Below are 15451 nucleotides of genomic sequence, written 5' to 3' on the forward strand. Positions count from 1 at the left end.
GATTCATCGTAGACTTGGATGAATGTGTTTGCCTCGACCTAGGCTTACTCAGTAAAGCTATTCATTAAGATTTTCTCAACTCGACCAAGGTGGCCTCAACCTAAGTGACTTATTTCTAGCCTCGATGGCTTAGGCCTCGACCTTGACTCTAAGATCATCCCTTTGAAATGGCTTTCTAATACTGCATGGGTAACAAATTTTGATTTGTTAACTTATTTGATTCGGTTTGGCGTTTTTATTCACTCATTCCCATTAAGGTTTAGCTTCTCCTTTAGTCTCAAGTTAATGTTTTATGTAACGATCCTAAATTTTTACATACTCAGAGTCGCTACCAAGTCTCATGCTTATCTCTTAAATGCGGAATATAGCTCTTAGATACTCATCATAAATAACGGAAAATTTAAAACACATTCAGAACACTTCAAACTACTAGAACACATTGTCGGTCTTACGTGTTTCAAAATATAACGTTGGAATTTAAAATTAAAACAAAACAATTACAAATGGAATAATCTAAATAATGAAATAAAAGCGTCCTATACTCCTATGACTAAGAATTTAAACATGCAACTACCTTATGCACGAGCCACAGTATCTATTTCCGATGTCGTCGTCGTCCGTACATGGGCGTCTTCTTTTTACCTGAAAAATGATATTTGGCACACGGCTTGAGTATTTCGAAGAATACTCAGTAAGTGACCCACTGTAGGGGTCATGCTGATGCAAACACGTGCAACATGCTCTTGGGATCGAGCTCTAACTCATCTAGGAGTGACCTCCAATCTCGAACAAATTGGATGTGTAGTACTTCTTTACACATGACCCACACGTGCAAGCGTGAATCCTCCGGGCGCTCGCTTGGACCCTCTAATCAAGCTAATCTGTAACGACGTCTGGAAGTTAGCGGAACCCCATAGTGTCATGAACTATTCAAACTTGATTGTAACGCCCCTAATTTTCTTTAACATAATTAGTGAGGTCACCCATGCATACTTATCTCATTAGGCGGAAGCTCATCATAAATAACCTTGAAATAGTCTTTCATAAAAATTCATGAATCCAAAACAAAACCTAAACTCCGAAAATAAACCTTCAATACTGAATTCAAAATAAATCCAAATAAAACGATACTCAATCCTATAACTTAAAACAGTCTAATAAAAGTAAACTCCTAAAAATATCCCGTCTCCAACTTCCATGGTGGCCTCAGCTCCGCCGTCAGCCGTACAATTGCGCCTTGCCTTTACCTGAAAAATGTAGGTAGCACGTGGCTTGAGTATTTTATGAAATACTCAGTAAGTCACCCCACTGTTGGGGTTAGGAATGCAAACACATGCAACATATGAGCGGGACCTAACTTTTCATAAACTTTTCATAGCCTTGGGCGCTTTTCTATTCCGGGTAGGGTTGGATGTGTGGTACTCCTTCACACATGGCCCATGTACGTGTACATGAACCCACCAGGCGGGCTCTTATACGTACCCCCTGGGCCTGACTTGGTCGGGCACAACGTGTTACACGTAGCCGGACACCACAGAACAGAAAAGGGCCTGCATGATATCATGGCGAACATAAATATCGTATTTCATTCTTTCGTATCATAAAGGGGAAGAATCCTGATGCACGTGACATACATATATGCATGAGGTCCCTTAACATATTTAACATGGCATTACATAAGCAGTGCTAACATCGCATTTACGTTTCTTACATCACATGGCATCTCACATGACTTACATTACATGGCATATTACATAAACATTTCAGTTGCATAAACGTCTCATGACATGACTCGATAATTCTACGTGTATCTATGGCATGGAAAGTTACTCGGTTTCTTTAGAACGTGTTTCAAACGTCTTGGTTTGAGGTTTCCGAATTAGGGTTTCGATTTTAAACACTTTTTTATTTTTTTATCCACTCCGTTTCTTCAAAATTTTATTCTAAATCATCATGCCTCATCATTCCCTACAAAAGTTTCGAAAAACATGAACAGTTACTTGGTTTTTTAGCACGTGTTTCCAACGTCCCGGTTTGGGGTTTCTGAATTAGGGTTTCAATTTTCAGCCCTTTTTTACTGCTTTATACACTCCGTTTCTTCGACATTCTATTCTTCATTATCATGGCTAATCATTCACCACAAAAGTTTCGAAAAACATGGATAGTTTATCGGTTTTTTAGAACGTGTTTGAAACGTCCCAGTTTGAAGTTTCCGAAATAGAGTTCGATTTTAAGCACTTTTTTACTGCTTTATACACTCTTTTTATTCAACATTCTATTCTAAATCATCATGCCTAATCCTTCCCCAAAAAATTTTTTTAAAACATGGAAAGTTTCTCGGTTTCTTTAGCATGTGTTTCAACGTCCCGATTTGGGTTTTCCGAATTAGGGTTTCGATTTGAAGGACTTTTGTACTGCTTTATACACTCCATTTCTTCAACATTCTATTCTAAATCATCATGGCTAATAATTCCCCACAAAAGTTTTGAAAAACATGTACGGTTGCTCGGTTTTTTTAGCACGAGTTTCAAACATCTCGATTTGGGGTTTTCGAATTAAGGTTTCGATTTTAAGCAAATTTTACTGCTTTATACACTCCGTTTCTTCGAAATTCTATTCTAAATCATCATGCCTCGTCATTCCCTAAAAAAGTTGCGAAAAACATGGACAGTTACTCGATTTTTTAGCACGTGTTTCAAACGTCCCGGTTTGGGGTTTCCGAATTAGGGTTTAAATTTTAAGCACTTTTTTTTATTGATTTATACACTTCGTTTCTTCGACATTCTATTCTCAATCATCATGCCTAATCATTCCTCAAAAAAATTTCGAAAAACATGGACAGTTTATCGGTTTTTATAGCACGTGTTTCAAATGTCCTTGTTTTGGGTTTCCGAATTAGGGTTTCGATTTGAAGCACTTTTTTAGTGCTTTATACACTCCATTTCTTCGACATTCTATTCTAAATCATCATGCCTAAGCATTCCCCACAAAAGTTTCTTAAAACATGGACAGTTACTCGGTTTTTTAGCACGTGTTTCAAACGTCCCGGTTTGGGGTTTCCGAATCAGGGTTTCGATTTTAAGCACTTTTTTACTTCTTTATACACTCAGTTTCTTCGACATTCTCTTATAAATCATCATGCCTAATCATTCCCCACAAAAGGTTCTTAAAACATGGACAGTTACTCAGTTTTTTAGCACGTGTTTCAAACGTCCCGGTTTGGGGTTTCCGAATTAGGGTTTAAATTTTAAGCACTTTTTTATTGATTTATACACTCCGTTTCTTCGACATTCTATTCTTAATCATCATGCCTAATTATTCCTCACAAAAATTTCGAAAAACATAGACAGTTTATCTTTTTTTATAGCACGTGTTTCAAACGTCCCGGTTTGGGGTTTGCGAATTAGGGTTTCGATTTGAAGCCCTTTTTTAGTGCTTTATACACTCCATTTCTTCGACATTCTATTCTAAATCGTCATGCCTAATCATTCCCCAAAAAAAGTTCTAAAAACATGGACAGTTACTCGATTTTTTAGCACGTTTTTCAAACGTCCCGGTTTGGGGTTTCCAAATTAGGATTTCGATTTGAAGCACTTCTTACTTATTTATACACTCGGTTTATCCGACATTCTCTTCTAAATCATCATGCCTAATCATTCACCCCTAAAGTTTCTTAAAACATGAACAGTTACTCGGTTTTTTAGCACGAGTTTCAAACGTCCCGGTTTGGGGCATGCGAATCAGGGTTTTGATTTTAAGCACTTTTTTACTTCTTTATACACTCAGTTTCTTCGAAATTCTCTTATAAATCATCATGCCTAATCATTCCCCACAAAAGGTTCTTAAAACATGGCCAGTTACTCAGTTTTTTAGCACGTGTTTCAAACATCCCGGTTTGAGGTTTCCGAATTAGGATTTCGATTTTAAGCACTTTTTTAGTTCTTTATACAGTCCATTTCTTCGACATTCTATTCTAAATCATCATGCCTAAGCATTCCCCACAAAAGTTTCTTAAAACATGGACAGTTACTCAGTTTTTATAGCACGTGTTTCAAACGTCCCAGTTTGGGGTTTTCGAATTAGGGTTTCGATTTTAAGCACTTTTTTACAGCGTTATACACTCCGTTTCTTCGACATTCTATTCTAAATCATCATGCCTAATCATTCCCCACAAAAGGTTCTTAAAACATGGACAGTTACTCAGTTTTTTTAGCACGTGTTTCAAACGTTCTGGTTTTGGGTTTCTGAATTAAGGTTACGATTTCAAGCACTTTTTTACTGCTTTATACACACCGCTTCTTCGACATTCTATTCTAAATCATCATTTCTATTCATTTCCCAGAAAATTTTCGAAAAATATGGACAGTTACTTGTTTTTTAGCACTTGTTTCAAACGTCCCGGTTTGGGGTTTCCGAATTAGGGTTTGATTTTAAGCACTTTTAATGCTTCTTTTACACTCCGTTTCTTCAAAATTCTCTGATAAATCATCATGCCTAATCATTTCCTACAAAATTTTCATAAAACATGGACAGTTACTCGGTTTTTATAGCACGTGTTTCAAACGTCCCGGTTTGGGGTTTCTGAATTAGCGTTTCGATTTTAAGCACTTTTCTACAGCGTTATACACTCCGTTTCTTCGACATTCTATTATAAATCATCATGCCTAATCATTCCCCACAAAAGGTTCTTAAAACATGGACAGTTACTCGGTTTTTTTAGCACGTGTTTCAAACGTTCCGGTTTGGGGTTTCCGAATTAGGATTTCGATTTTAAGCACTTTTTACTGCTTTATACTCTCGGTTTCTTTGACATTCTCTTCTAAATCATCATGCCTAATCATTCTCCATAAAAGTGTCGAAAAACATGGACAGTTACTCGATTTTTGTAGTACTTATTTGAAACGTATCGGTTTGGGGTTTCCGAATTAGGGTTACGATTTCAAGAATTTTTTTACTGCTTTATACCCTCTGTTTCTTCGACATTCTATTCTAAATCATCATGCCTAATCATTCCCCACGAAAGTTTTGAAAAACATGGACAGTTACTGGATTATTTTAGCACGTGTTTCAAACGTCCCAGTTTCGGGTTTCCGAATTAGGGTTTCGATTTTAAGCACTTTTTTACTCCTTTATACTCTCCGTTTCTTCGACATTCTGTTCTAAATCATCATTCCCCACAAAAGATTCTTAAAACATGGACAGTTACTCGATTTTTTTAGCACCTGTTTCAAACGTCCCGGTTTGGCGTTTAAGAATTACGATTTCGATTTTAAGCATTTTTTACTGCTTTATTCATTCAGTTTCTTTGACATTCTATTCTAATCAGTATGCCTAATAATTCCCCATAAAAGTTTCGAAAAACATGAATAGTTCCCCGATTTTTGTAGCACGTGTTTCAAATGTCCCGGTTTGGGGTTTCCGAATTAGGGTTTCAATTTTAAGCACTTTTTTACTGCTTTATACACTCCGTTTCTTGGACATTCTATTCTAAATCATCATGTCTCATCATTTCCTGCAAAAGTTTCGAAAAACATGAATAGTTACTTGTATTTTTTAGCACGTGTTTCAAACGTCCCGGTTTGGGGTTTCCGAATTAGTGTTTTGACTTTAAGCAATTTTTTACTGCTGTATACACTCCGTTTCTTCGACATTCTATTCTAAATCATCATGCCTGATCAATCCCCACAAAAGTTTCGAAAAACATGGACAGTTACTAGGTGTTTTTAGTACGTGTTTCAAACGTCCCGGTTTGGGGTTTCCGAATTAGGTTTTCGATTTGAAGCTCTTTTTCACTGCTTTATACACTCCGTTTCTTCAACATTCTATTCGAAATCAAAATGCCTAATCATTCCCCACAAAAGGTTTTTAAAACATGGACAGTTACTCGATTTTTTTAGCACGTGTTTCAAACGTCCCGGTTTGGAGTTTCCGAATTAGGATTTCGATTTTAAGCAAATTTTACTGCTTTATACACTCTGTTTCTTTGACATTCTCTTCTAAATCATCATACCTAATCATTCCCCATAAAAGGTTTTTAAAACATGGACCGTTAGTCGGTTTTTGTAGCACTTGTTCCAAACGTCCCTATTTGGGGTTTCCGAATTAAGGTTACGATTTCAAGCACTTTTTTACTGCTTTATACACTCCGTTTCTTCGACATTCTATTCTAAATAATCATGCCTAATTATTCCCCTTTAAAGTTTTGAAAACCATGGACAGTTACTCGGTTTTTTAGCACGTGATTCAAACGTCCCGGTTTGGGGTTTCCGAATTTGGGTTACGATTTCAAGCACTTTTTTACTGCTTTATACACTCCACTTCTTCGACATTCTATTCTTAATAATCATGCCTAATCATTCCCAAATAGGGTTATTAAAAGATGGAAAGTTACTTGGTTTGTTTAGCACGTGTTTCAAACGTCCCGGTTTGGGGTTTCTAAATTAGGTTTTCGATTTGAAGCACTTTTTCACTGCTTTATACACTCCGTTTCTTCGACATTCTATTCTAAATCATCAAGCCTAAATATTCCCTACAAAAGTTTCGAAAAACATGGACAGTTACTGGGTTATTTTAGCACGTGTTTCAAACGTCCCGATTTGGGGTTTCCGAATTAGGGTTCAATTTTAAGCACTTTTTTACTGCTTTATACACTCCGTTTCTTCGACATTTTATTCTAAATCATCATGCCTAATCATTTCCCACAAAAAATTTTATAAACATGTACAGTTACTCGGTTTTTTTAGCTCGTGTTTCAAACGTCTCGGTTTGGGGTTTCCGAATTAGGGTTTCGATTTTAAGCACTTTTTACTGCTTTATACACTTTGTTTATCGACATTCTATTCTAAATCATCATGCCTAATCATTCCTCACAAAAGTTTCTTAAAACGTGGACAATTACTCGATTTTTTTAGCACGTGTTTCAAACGTCCCGGTTTTGGGTTTTCGAAATAGGGTATCGATTTTAAGCACTTATTTACTGCTTTATACACTCCGTTTATTCGACATTCTATTCTAAATCATCATACCTATTCATTTCCCACAAAATTTCGAAAAACATGGACAGTTACCCAGTTTTTTTTTACACGTGTTTCAAACGTCCCGGTTTGGGGTTTTCGAATTAGGGATTCAATTTTAAGCACTTTTTTACTGCTTTATACACTCCGCTTCTTCGACATTCTATTCTAGATCATCATTTTTAATCATTCCCCACAAAAATTTTGAAAAAGATAGAAAGTTACTTGGTTTCTTTAGCACGTGTTTCAAACGTCCCGGTTTTGGGTTTCCGAATTAGGGTTTCGATTTTAAGCACTTTTTTACTTTTTTATACACTCTGTTCCTTCAACATTCTATTCTAAATCAGCATGCCTAATCATTCCCCACAAAAGATTCGAAAAACATGGATAGTTCCCCAATTTTTGTAGCACGTGCTTCAAACGTCCGGGTTTGGGGTTTCCGAATTAGGGTTTTGATTTTAAGCACTTTTTTTACTGCTTTAAACACTTCGCTTCTTCGACATTCTATTCTAAATCATCATTTCTAATCATTCCCAACAAAAGTTTTAAAAAACATGAATAGTTATTCGATTTTTTTAGCACCTGTATCAAACGTCCCGGTTTGGGGTTTCCGAATTAGGGTTGTGATTTAAAGAACTTTTTTATTGCTTTATACACTCAGTTTCTGAAACATTCTGTTCTAAATCATCTTGCCTAATAATTTTTACGAAGTGGGTAATAAATGATAATCTAGAGATTATTTTTAGCACAAATAATTTTTACAAATATAATATGGTTTTTTTTTTTTTAAATATAACTATGAGATTCCACGTCTGTTTGAAGGAGTAACGAAACATTTTTTTTTATAACGGTGTGGAAACCTCTCCCTAGTAAATTGTAAAATTGGCAGCAATATATAATGAGTCAAAGCGGATAAATATATGTTAACAATGAGTTTTGATATATATTGATGTCAGTATGACATAACAATACAACTTCTAAAACATGACAAGACTAAGATTGTTATTACATGCATGCTTTGAAAATCTTTTGTGTGCATGTGTAGAGAAATATTACGCATTCAGCTCTATCCAGACTGAAAAGTAGAGATCATTGCATGTATTTTCATTTTCCGACCGCAACAGTGTGATTATTTGCTGAGTATTTTTTTAAATTATCAAACCAAGTGCTATTTTTTTTTAGATGAATGCAAGACAACCATGTAGGGTCACTATATAGGCTATGAGAATGAAGGTATGATAGTTGCATTTTCTATTCAAGTTATAGCCCTTAGGTTAGATATCAAAATTAGTTACTTAACATTAATGTTTCAAATGTTAATGTTGACAACAAAATATCGAAGTCTCGATTTTATGGAAATGTCAATATCAATAGATAATTTTGAAAAAAATATATATATATAAAACAAAAATACTAATAAATTAAATTAATAAAAAAAAACCCTATTTTACAATTTTAAATATATTAAAATACTTATTATTGACTCGAGATAAAAGAGGCATATGATGATGTAATTAATATGAATTTTAATGGTTAACAATTCAAAAATTATGAAAAGGTTGTTATAAATAATTATTGGAAAAAAAAATTAATTACCGAGATGAATGAACCACTAATTATTCATCATCTTTTTCAAAATTAAAATTAAAGTTGGATCTATAAATAATTAAATAAATAAATAAAGAAAAGAAAACGAAAAATGTAGCAATTATCTCTACAATTTGCTTTTCATTGACCGAGAGTATTGACACGGACCATTGTATTTTTTTTTTCATTAGTATGTCGATATCTAATATTGTCAACCAAATCCACTTTTTAATCATATCGTATAAAATTGACCTTATATTTTATAAAAATATCAACACATAATATTAATAATAACCCTATTCCTCGTTTAAAATAGTAAATTCTTATGCGACGGTTTAAATATTTTAATAAATTTTTCAAAAGTTCCCATGGACTATGAGATCTCACGTCGGTTGAAAAAGAGAACGAAACATTTCTTAAAATAATGTGGAAACATCTCTCACAGACACATTTTAAAACCGTGAGACTAACGGTGATACGTAACGGGCCAAAGTAGATAATCCCTGCTAACGGTGAGCTTAGGCTATTACAAATGGCACCAGAGCCAGACACCGAGCGGTGTGCCAACAAAGACGCTGGCCCCCAAGGGGGTGGATTGTGAGATCCCACGTCAGTTGGAGAGGAGAACAAAGCATTCTTTATAGGAATGTGAAAACCTCTCCCTAACAAACATGTTTTAAAAGGTTGACGGGGATACATAACGATTCAAAACGGATAATATCTACTAGCGGCGTACTTGGCCTATTACACTGACATCCATATTTTCATTAAATTGAGGTCTCTACATTTTTCATCTGATGGTGTTAACATAGCACATGTGGAAGCAATTTGGATCTTGGCACTTTTAGAACATCAATTATAGTAAATAACTAGCATGTTCATGAGTATTAAAACTTAATGAGTTTAGATACTTACCTTTTGTAGTTCAAACTCCTTTTTCCTCACGAACCGGTTTCGAACCACCACTAGTGTCTTTTCCACTATCCTCCGGCTTTGGAACGGGATTGTGGAATCCGGTGAGTGACTAAACTTGGGAGGGATTTTGTATATGTGAAGAGAGTGTTTTTGAGAGGTTTTTCTCAATGTTTTTCACCAAGAAGAAGAAGATCTTCCATGCACCATGATCACTCTATTTAAAGAGTCATGTTTGCATGTTCATGCAAATTTGAGATCACCAAATTTTGAAACTTAAAATTCCACTCAAATGTTTGGGATTATGTGGCAAGCATGCATGTTTGAGTTAACCAAATTTTGACACTCAAAATTCCACTCAAACTTGTGGGGTTTATTTGGCAAGCATGCAAGTTTGGTTAAACCAAATTTTGACACCTCAAAATTCCAGAATTTTTCATTAAATGGAGTCAACATTTTGACTTTCTTCATTTTAATTCAACAATTAATTTGAATAATGAATTTCAAATTAAAGTAACATTAAATGATTAATTAAACTATTTAATTAATGTTTAATATTAATCCAAATGTCAATCCCAATCAATTCCGACACATAATTGATTAAGATATTTAAATCTTATTTAAATATCTCAGATTCTCTCTTTTTGTTTAATTCGTAAATAAAACAAAAATGCGGTTAAATATATCGTATATATGTAGCGCATATTCCCTAATTTGAATTCGAACATTTCGAACTCACTCGTCACACTGTTCTATGATTTAGTCCGATATGAGCTAGTAGAGGGACCTAATGGACCTATAGATCACGGGCTCCAACGATCCAAGATTAACCGGTTAAACTCATTAACCTTGTTAACCAACATTCATTAACTACTAGGACACTCCACTATAGCCTAGTAGTTGCACTCTCCTCACTGTAGATATATTTCTGTCCATTTGGTATAACCATGATTAGTAACTCGATCCTTAACAGGTTGTTCATAACTAGAGCTGGATCAATTTACCGTTTTACCCCTAAAGTTACTTCTTGTTCCTTATGTCTCACTGATCCTCTAATGAACAATTGGTTTGTGGTCCAACCAGTAAACCGAATCCCTCTCATGCTAATGAGTGGGTGGGGCCCCTTGTTCAAGACCTTGAGTCAGTGCTTAAGGGAACTACCCCTCTTCTATCCCTAAAAGTGGGTAGGAGTGAATTCCATCTTGCACCCCACGTCCCCAGCCATTCACCCAGTCTTACCCCTGAAATGGGAGGCCTATTGAGTCGGCGAACTAGAGCCACTCTCACCCATGCAAATTTAAGGATAATTCCGAATAAACAGGAGTTCATGGTTAGCTCAGGATTAAAACCGAGTTACCTAGGTTATCGAATGAAAAGAAAATCAGTCTCAATAGTAAACGACATTATAAAGTGAGAGTGGTTTTCTTCATGGTCCGATCTTATGCAATACTCATTGCATAGGACGCCCCCACTCCAATGTCTCCACATGTACAATTTAGTGATCACATTGTTTATATCATATACAAAAGTGGGCCATCCATAGTGTCCCCATAATAAGGTACCCAACCTTATCCTTATACTATAGATCATTTTGACTATATATACTTGAACTTGATCCACTCTTATGTCTCTACATATAGTTCAAGTAATCATACTATAGCCAGTGTTCTTAGTTTATTGGATTTAGATTGATGATCGTAAAGTTCACTTTATTCAATAACAATCTTTACTGAATAAACAACAATAATAACTTTATTGAAAATAGAATATGTTTTTGTTTACAAACTATTAGTTTTAAGACATAAAACCCAACATCATCAACATTGTCATTTAAAACTTGAGTGTTAATATTACTCTCTTTAATTTTTCGTCATGAAAATTTTGAAGTTAAGGGTTTATTATGATTTCATGCAAGTAACACACGTGAAACAAGATTTGAGGTTTCAAACATATGCATCGTCAAATTTGTAATAAGACACAAGAATAGACGAACAACATTGTTCATTTGAAAAAAAAAACTACGTACCATTATGTTACATTGCATTGTAATGAAACTATAAAAAGATGGTGGAATTCTGAGAAGATTTCCAAACCCATCATAACACGATGTACGACCAAACTAATTATTTAAACATGACATTGAAATGGAAAATTGAAGAAGAAACAAGAAACGGAAATGAAAGGATTTGGTTTCAAGCAGCGCATTGGAAGCCGGACGGAACCTTCTTTCCACAGTAGTTCAAAAGCAAGCTGAGGGAAACTGAGAGGTCAATCTTGAGACCCAAGGCTCTGGCCTTCACCGCAGTGCAAAGGCACACAGCAGCTTCCAGGTCAACAAGGCCTTGGATTAGGGTGCAGCATGGGGATTTTGGTGGTGAGCGGATCACTAAGTGCACTAGATCGTCCAGCAAGTCGACGCAGACATCGAGCTTGAGGGTGTCCCAGGGGCACTTGGGGAGTGATGGTTGCTGCCTTGACGGGGTGGGCTTGTGGGGCTTGGGTGGCGGCGGTGGGCAAGGGACATAGGTGGAGCTGACCATAGTGAAGAAGAGGAGGTTGAGGAGGAGGAGGAGGGCAATGGGTGAAGAGAGCTTGGAAGCCATTGGTGGAGAGATATTGAAGGGTTTGTAGGTTTGTGGGATGACTTGTGAAGAATTATGAGAAGGGTTAGGGTTTTTATAAATGGGGTTTGGGAATTTGTTGTATTTAAAAACAAAAATTCCTTATAAATTGCTGGATATGAAACACCTAACTCTTTGAGTTACTTTATTAAGTTTTGAGGAATTGATTTGAGAGATGGGTTTTTAATTAGTTTGTCTTTTTTAAAGTATTATAAAAATGTCAAATGGCCTACAAACTAGACGAAGTGATGTTCGATAATAAGATATCAAATACTTTTTAAAATGAAATTGTGGTTTGTATCGTTGGAATATAATATTTGATAGAACCCTTCCAGACAAGTGGGTAATAGATGATAATCTAGAGATTATTTTTAGCACAAATAATTTTTACAAATATAATATGGTTTTTTTTTAAATATAACTATGAGATTCCACGTCATTTTGAAGGAGTAACGAAACATATTTTTTTTATAAGGGTGTGGAAACCTCTCCCTAGTAAATTGTAAAATTGGCGGCGATATATAATGAGTCAAAGCGGATAAATATATGTTAACAATGAGTTTTGATATATATTGATGTTAGTATGACATAACAGTACAACTTCTAAAACATGACAAGACTAAGATCGTTATTACATGCATGCTTTGAAAATCTTTTAAAGTTTACTTAAGATGAAAATGGTTATAAGATAAAAGATCTAAAAAACAAAAAAAAAAAAATTAGACTTTTATTTAGGATCCCAAAAATGAATTTTAAAACATATATTGGACGGTTAAACTTCGATAGCATGAAACCCATCCTTGTTTCAAATAAAAACATGTTTGAATAAGATATTAAAAGAATGAAAAATTGAAATATAAACAAAACACTATCGAAAGTCTCTCCCAACTTCTATAGCAATCACTGTGCTGCTTAAGATTTCTTTGCCTTTACCTAAAAAATAGAAAATATTGATTATCAAAAATATTTAGTAAATAATCTTATTTCTAGGATTAGTAGATACAATCATAAACAAAGTCTTAATTAGAGGATTAATGTTACTTAAGGGGTAGAATGTAATTAAAGGAGTAAAACAAAGTTTTGAAAAAAAATATACCGTAAATAGAAGTGAGTTATTGGATCAATCGCTTAATTTGCGTTGGATATCAACATCAAGTTTTTGAAGGAAGAATAGCCATTTAAGGAGGTCATCTGAGTAAATGCTATTCTTGAACCCTCTTTTTGTTCATTGTGTTAATTTTGTAGCAATAGTTCAAATTTGAACTTAGGGATCACGTTTTAGTTTTAGAATTAAATTTTGTACCAAGCAAGAACTAAAATATGTTGTATACCTAATGTCATGTCATGTCATGTCATGTAAAGTAAAGGCATGTTATAGATTATATTATACTAATGATGATGCATGATGAAAGCCATGATGAATACTATGCATACATGTCTCGTATGTGTACTATGACATGAATAAAAGGATAAATGAAATGATTCTTATTGATTTTAAGCCATTGGGACCTCACGCATTTATGTATGTTGTGCATCATGATACATCTCTGTTATGTTAGTACATATGTGTACTTTCGATATTTATGTTCGTCATGATATCATGTGGGTCTTTCCCTCTGTGGTGTTCGGCGCGTCAGCACATTTAACCCAACGAGTCAAGCCTTAGGGGTATGTAAACGAGTCCATCCTTAACGGTCCATGTGCGCATGTGCGCTGTAACGACCCAAAATTTTTTGCTTAATTTAAGGTCGCTACTGTATACGTACCATAAACATTGAATGCGGAAGACTTTATTTGAATTCCATAAAACATGACCTTTATTTTAAAACAAAGTCATGGACTTACGTGTTTTGAAAACATCTTTAAAACGACACAACCAAAAACTTAAATAAAATGAATAAGAGTTTAAGTTAAAAACATCCTATTCTAGCCCAAGTCTAAGAAAATAAATACCACTACCCTCTGCATGTGCCTTGGTCTCGAGTTGCGATGTCGTCGTCAACCGTACCGGAATGCCTTGCCTTAACCTGAAAAATGTAGTAGCATATGGCTTGAGTATATAAAGAAATACTCAGCAAGTGACCCCACTATTGGGGTTAAATGCAACAATCACATGCAATGAAATGATGAGACCTATCTTTCGTTTCGTTTTCCCTATGATGCTGTCGTAACGGATAATTTTGGACGTGTACCATATACTAGTACTACACACAGCCCATACTTGCGAGTATGGGCTCACCAGCTAATTCGCACACTCCTGGGCCACCTTCCTTACCCGGTGGGCAAACTCTGGGAGCCCCTTAGGCCAGACACTCGCTAGAACTAGTAACCGTCACGGCAGCGCTATGCAGACATAACGATCGTTGTCCTGCCATTGGATGTACGCGTCCGTACCTTCGTGATGGGATAGGGGTATCCGTCCCAAATGCATGAGCACACATAATGCATAAGGTCCCAAAACTTTTCCATTTTCATTATCCTTTAATACAACCCCGCTAGCATTATGTACGTATCATATCATTTTTCATATCGTTTCAAATATCGTTCATTATTCATGTCATATCGTTTCTCATCCTTCAATTCTCAAATCATACATAATTCTAACGGGGTTATACTTCATGTCATTTATCGTAATTTCATGTCATTCATATCGTGCTGTATACACACAATTTAGGAGACCTAACAGAACGTTCTATGCTTTTAACATAACATTTCATCATATACACATCATACCATAACATATTGCATCACAATGTCTGATATCATAAACGAGTCATAACATAAACACTTCATAGTCATATCGTTCTCTAACTTATCATAGCCTTAACGTTCTTTACTTATCACAGACATATCATTACGTTAACGTACCTTAGTCATCTCATCACAAGAACTTAACCTAACGCTATCGTTCTATCAATTTATCACAAACCTATCCCTTTCTACCCGTAGCCTAACTGTATTCTTCCATCAATCTCTCTTATCCATATCACTCCAGTATGTAACCTAACCTTAATGTTTCATGAACGTATTTTACTCCTATCGTTACATTTCGTTTTGTGCATCCTTCTCGTATCCTATCTCAAACATATCATTGAACACATCGTACCGTAATTATTATTAAACAATTCACATATTATAACATATACATAACAAATAAGAAGCATATCGATCCACAGACAATTCACACATATCAATATATATGACACGTGCAGAATCACGGGGCACGTGTCAACAGCAAATATAACCATACCGATAGTAAGTTCACTTACTTGGCTAGCTTAAATCGTTGCCACGAATATATCTTTAATGAATGTTTGA

At 35.2% G+C, this 15451-nt stretch overlaps 1 pseudogene; it reads right to left on the minus strand.

The window, feature by feature from the left end:
- Positions 1 to 11704: 11704 nt before the first annotated feature.
- Positions 11705 to 12115, minus strand: LOC147793107 (14 kDa proline-rich protein DC2.15 pseudogene; annotated as a pseudogene).
- Positions 12116 to 15451: the final 3336 nt, after the last annotated feature.

This window comes from Cucurbita pepo, chromosome 3, assembly GCF_057944985.1.
Source record: "Cucurbita pepo subsp. pepo isolate OVF chromosome 3, ASM5794498v1, whole genome shotgun sequence".
NCBI lineage: Eukaryota > Viridiplantae > Streptophyta > Magnoliopsida > Cucurbitales > Cucurbitaceae > Cucurbita > Cucurbita pepo.